Source organism: Rutilus rutilus (assembly GCF_951802725.1).
Source record: "Rutilus rutilus genome assembly, chromosome: 19".
Classification (NCBI taxonomy): Eukaryota; Metazoa; Chordata; class Actinopteri; order Cypriniformes; family Leuciscidae; genus Rutilus; species Rutilus rutilus.
This window is the reverse complement of record NC_140232.1, coordinates 10158263-10163628: the sequence shown is the minus strand read 5'-3', so window position 1 is coordinate 10163628 and position 5366 is coordinate 10158263. Positions and strand designations below refer to the sequence as shown.

At 42.4% G+C, this 5366-nt stretch overlaps 1 long non-coding RNA gene across 3 annotated transcripts; it reads left to right on the top strand.

Annotated features, from left to right (window-relative positions):
* Positions 1-327: 327 nt before the first annotated feature.
* Positions 328-5114, top strand: LOC311278375. 3 transcript variants are annotated; one of them, XR_014625420.1, is made up of 4 exons: positions 328-474; positions 558-690; positions 764-3683; positions 3757-5114. It is a non-coding gene; the product is annotated as an uncharacterized lncRNA (long non-coding RNA). The 3 variants fall into 3 exon arrangements; XR_014625421.1 differs by having other exon boundaries at positions 328-690; positions 764-3467; positions 3551-3683; XR_014625422.1 differs by having other exon boundaries at positions 328-690.
* The last annotated feature ends 252 nt before the right edge of the window (positions 5115-5366 follow it).

The window sequence follows — 5366 nt, the reverse complement described above, 5'->3', positions numbered from 1 at the left end:
ATTCATATTCACTTATTTATTTGCCATATATATATATATATATTCGGTGACCGCACGGACCTTGGAGGGATCCATGCTAATACCCTCCGCGGAAATTACAGATCCAAGAAAGGAGACGGATTGAGCGTGGAAAGTACATTTCTCGGCTTTAACAAACAGTCGATTCTCGAGGAGACGTTGGAGAACCTGACGAACGTGTTGAGTATGTACTTGGAGAGAGGGAGAGAAAATTTAAATGTCGTCGAGATAGACAAAAACGAAAAATGTTCAGCATGTCTCTGAGAACATCGTTAATTAATGCCTGTGTAGCAGTATGAGTTAACTCATAACGAGCTGGCGTTCTTTTTACCAATTACTGCCACAGGCTCCCCCTATAAATACAGGTAGTAGTCCTTCTGACTGCCCTCTTGCTCGCGGGTGACGGAAGTGCGTCATACTTCCGAGTCACTCACTCCGGGTGTTGCTCTGCTGTAGGTAAAGTAGCGGCTTTGTTGTCTTTGCCCTTATTCCATTGGTATCGGCTGCCGTTATGTTTACTATGCATTGAATGCTTATAGATCTCCGGTTGGCGGGCCAGCCCTTTGTTCCGTCGTTCAACGCATTTAAAAGCGGATGTTACTGAAAGCTGCCTGTACTGTTTGTACCCTTTGAGCTGCCTCCTCCTGGGTGATACAAAACGCTGCTTGATCGGTATGTAGAATACATGATGTAGGATTTATTTGTTTGATTTGGGGTTAATTCACTTTTATTTTATAAATAACAGGAACTGGGCTGGTTCAACTGGAGATTGACGTCAGCCGCAGAGTATTTATTCACTAGCTGCTGTTTTGTCTGGATTGTTGTTTGTTTAACGCACATTTTGAATATTGTACAATCAACCTTAACGTTATCTGATTTCTGCACTTCCGTCCTGGAGTGTTGCTTGCTTAATGTGTATATTTTGAACATTGTATCAGCAATCTTACTCGATCGCGCTACCTGCTCGTCCCGGACAGCTGTTTCCTTGTGTGTTTTGTCTGTGAACACCACGTACCAGCAACTCTAACGTCACTCGACCACTGTACAACTGTTTCTTTAATGCGGTTTTTGAACATTGTATCATCAACTCTACTCGATCGCTGCCCGCCCGTTCTGCCTTCACGGCCACTGGGCAATCACGGCCACTGGACACTCACGGCCATATGTTTGACTGTGCGAGCCTCTAGGTTGACGTGGGTCAGTGTTTTAACTGTTTGAGTGCAGTTGAAGGGGTTGGCTCTTTACAGTTATAATTTGAGTTAAGTGTCTATTTCTTTTCTATTACTTTGTTTTCAATTTAGTTAATTTGTGCTTCTAGTTTGTTTCTTTATCAGTGATTTGTTTCTTTATCAGTGATTTTAGTTTATCTCGTTAGATAAACTAATCCAGTTAATAGATTTATTTATATTTTGTTTTCTTCTGTCTCATTACTGAATTCGTTTTCCTTGGCCAAGGTTTCATTGTACTTTAATCCATGTTTATTTTGTTTTTCTTTGTTTGAGAAGTGACTTAGAACTGATGTCTTATTTTTTTGTGGACTGCCTTCTGGAACCATTGTTGGTTCTGGCAGTTTGGCTATTTTGTGATTAAGATTATTTCATTTTGTTTTTTTTCATTTAAATATTATTTTGACTTTTCTCTTTCTGTTGAGTGAATCCCCCTTGATTGTGTGTGTCTGTTTCAGTTGCTGAGAGCCGAAGGTGGTGGTGTTGGTGTCTGGGTGGTGGTATCCCCCTCCTGCGTGCTGTTGTCTACCCCGTTTTCTTTGCTGTGTTCACTGTGTTTTTCTGTGTGTGTGTGTTCACGTGGTGACCTTTCCTGGGATTCCTTGGTGCCTGGTGACTCCTTTCTCCTCCACTGGTAAGCCTCAGCAGCAAGTATGAATGTGTTTTGAATTGTTTTAAATTATTGAATAAAATTTGTTATCTCTTTTAAAAATTGAACCTCGTCTCTGGCTGAATTGTTTACTTACCTGTGTGTCCTTAAGGGATTAATAGTATTGCAATTAGGAAATAAAGAATCATTCTCTGGGTGAAATTCCCAGGGTGGCGTAGTCGGTGTTTTTGGGGCAGGTTCCACTTAGACTATAACCTCCTCAGTACTGTTTGGCTCTCTGTATCGCCACATTTGGCGTATAGTCGGCAGGGTTTACAATTTAAAGCCGAGACGTGTTCAATTTTGTTGCATTTGGTTATTTCTGCTCCTTTGTGGTCCTGGGTGCATTTTGATTTGTCCAAGAGTGTTCACATTTTCTTTGTTCTGTGTTACAGGCAAAACAGCAGCTGGTGTTCTTTCTCCGCTTTCCTATCTCCTAACGGTAGAGTTTCCCCTTTATTGGGCAGGATAAGTATGGAGGGAGAGTTACAGGAGTTGAGGGACTTAGTTGAGCAGTTAAGAGCAGATAATGAGAGGCTGCGACTGGAACAGGCTGCAGCCGTGCCTGGACCTAGTTCTACACCCCCTAATGTGTTACCTACTGCTCTACCCATGACTAGAGCCCCTACAATTGAGATTGGTTTTTGTGCCCTGTGACCGAAAATGTCTTATGTTTAGGGGAAGATCAGGCATAGGGTTAACAGAATGGATTGATGGGTAGCCGTCATAGCAAGAGGACTTGTACCAAGTATCTCTCTTGTTTCTTGTTTAGCCATCATGTGAAGAGGACTTGTACCAAGTATCTCTAGTGTTTGTTGTAGCCGTCATGGCAAGAGGACTTGTACCAAGTATCTCTAGTGTTTGTTGTAGCCGTCATGGCAAGAGGACTTGTACCAAGTATCTCTAGTGTTTGTTGTGGCCGTCATGGCAAGAGGACTTGTACCAAGTGTCTCTAGTGTTTGTTGTAGCCGTCATGGCAAGAGGACTTGTACCAAGTATCTCTAGTGTTTGTTGTAGCCGTCATGGCAAGAGGACTTGTACCAAGTATCTCTAATGTTTGTTGTAGCCGTCATGGCAAGAGGACTTGTACCAAGTATCTCTAGTGTTTGTTGTGGCCGTCATGGCAAGAGGACTTGCACCAAGTATCTCTAGTGTGTTGTAGCCGTCATGGCAAGAGGACTTGTACCAAGTATCTCTAGTGTTTGTTGTAGCCGTCATGGCAGAGCATTTGTAACAAGTGTTTCTTGTGTAGCCATTATGGTAAGAAGACTTGTAACAAGGGTCTCCCTCAGTGTTTGCTTTACTAGCGTCCCAAGATAGAGGTGAGTGTCTTGGAGCTAGTATATGGTATTCTTAATTTTATTGATTCATCGTCGGGGCGACAATCCAAAAGGTGGGGTAGATTGTAGCAGTATGAGTTAACTCATAACGAGCTGGCGTTCTTTTTACCAATTACTGCCACAGGCTCCCCCTATAAATACAGGTAGTAGTCCTTCTGACTGCCCTCTTGCTCGCGGGTGACGGAAGTGCGTCATACTTCCGAGTCACTCACTCCGGGTGTTGCTCTGCTGTAGGTAAAGTAGCGGCTTTGTTGTCTTTGCCCTTATTCCATTGGTATCGGCTGCCGTTATGTTTACTATGCATTGAATGCTTATAGATCTCCGGTTGGCGGGCCAGCCCTTTGTTCCGTCGTTCAACGCATTTAAAAGCGGATGTTACTGAAAGCTGCCTGTACTGTTTGTACCCTTTGAGCTGCCTCCTCCTGGGTGATACAAAACGCTGCTTGATCGGTATGTAGAATACATGATGTAGGATTTATTTGTTTGATTTGGGGTTAATTCACTTTTATTTTATAAATAACAGGAACTGGGCTGGTTCAACTGGAGATTGACGTCAGCCGCAGAGTATTTATTCACTAGCTGCTGTTTTGTCTGGATTGTTGTTTGTTTAACGCACATTTTGAATATTGTACAATCAACCTTAACGTTATCTGATTTCTGCACTTCCGTCCTGGAGTGTTGCTTGCTTAATGTGTATATTTTGAACATTGTATCAGCAATCTTACTCGATCGCGCTACCTGCTCGTCCCGGACAGCTGTTTCCTTGTGTGTTTTGTCTGTGAACACCACGTACCAGCAACTCTAACGTCACTCGACCACTGTACAACTGTTTCTTTAATGCGGTTTTTGAACATTGTATCATCAACTCTACTCGATCGCTGCCCGCCCGTTCTGCCTTCACGGCCACTGGGCAATCACGGCCACTGGACACTCACGGCCATATGTTTGACTGTGCGAGCCTCTAGGTTGACGTGGGTCAGTGTTTTAACTGTTTGAGTGCAGTTGAAGGGGTTGGCTCTTTACAGTTATAATTTGAGTTAAGTGTCTATTTCTTTTCTATTACTTTGTTTTCAATTTAGTTAATTTGTGCTTCTAGTTTGTTTCTTTATCAGTGATTTGTTTCTTTATCAGTGATTTTAGTTTATCTCGTTAGATAAACTAATCCAGTTAATAGATTTATTTATATTTTGTTTTCTTCTGTCTCATTACTGAATTCGTTTTCCTTGGCCAAGGTTTCATTGTACTTTAATCCATGTTTATTTTGTTTTTCTTTGTTTGAGAAGTGACTTAGAACTGATGTCTTATTTTTTTGTGGACTGCCTTCTGGAACCATTGTTGGTTCTGGCAGTTTGGCTATTTTGTGATTAAGATTATTTCATTTTGTTTTTTTTCATTTAAATATTATTTTGACTTTTCTCTTTCTGTTGAGTGAATCCCCCTTGATTGTGTGTGTCTGTTTCAGTTGCTGAGAGCCGAAGGTGGTGGTGTTGGTGTCTGGGTGGTGGTATCCCCCTCCTGCGTGCTGTTGTCTACCCCGTTTTCTTTGCTGTGTTCACTGTGTTTTTCTGTGTGTGTGTGTTCACGTGGTGACCTTTCCTGGGATTCCTTGGTGCCTGGTGACTCCTTTCTCCTCCACTGGTAAGCCTCAGCAGCAAGTATGAATGTGTTTTGAATTGTTTTAAATTATTGAATAAAATTTGTTATCTCTTTTAAAAATTGAACCTCGTCTCTGGCTGAATTGTTTACTTACCTGTGTGTCCTTAAGGGATTAATAGTATTGCAATTAGGAAATAAAGAATCATTCTCTGGGTGAAATTCCCAGGGTGGCGTAGTCGGTGTTTTTGGGGCAGGTTCCACTTAGACTATAACCTCCTCAGTACTGTTTGGCTCTCTGTATCGCCACACCTGGAACACGTTGACCAGACCGAAAGGAAGAACGCGATATTCGAAGTGCCCTAAAGGTGTGTTAAACGCTATCTTTCACTCGTCCCCCTCCTTTATGCGGACACGGTGGTATGCATTTCGGAGATCTAATTTTGAAAAGATCTTGGCCCCCTGCAGGATCTCGAGGCGGATGACATGACAAGGGATAGCGGTTCTTGACCGTGATGTCATTCAACCCTCGATAATCTA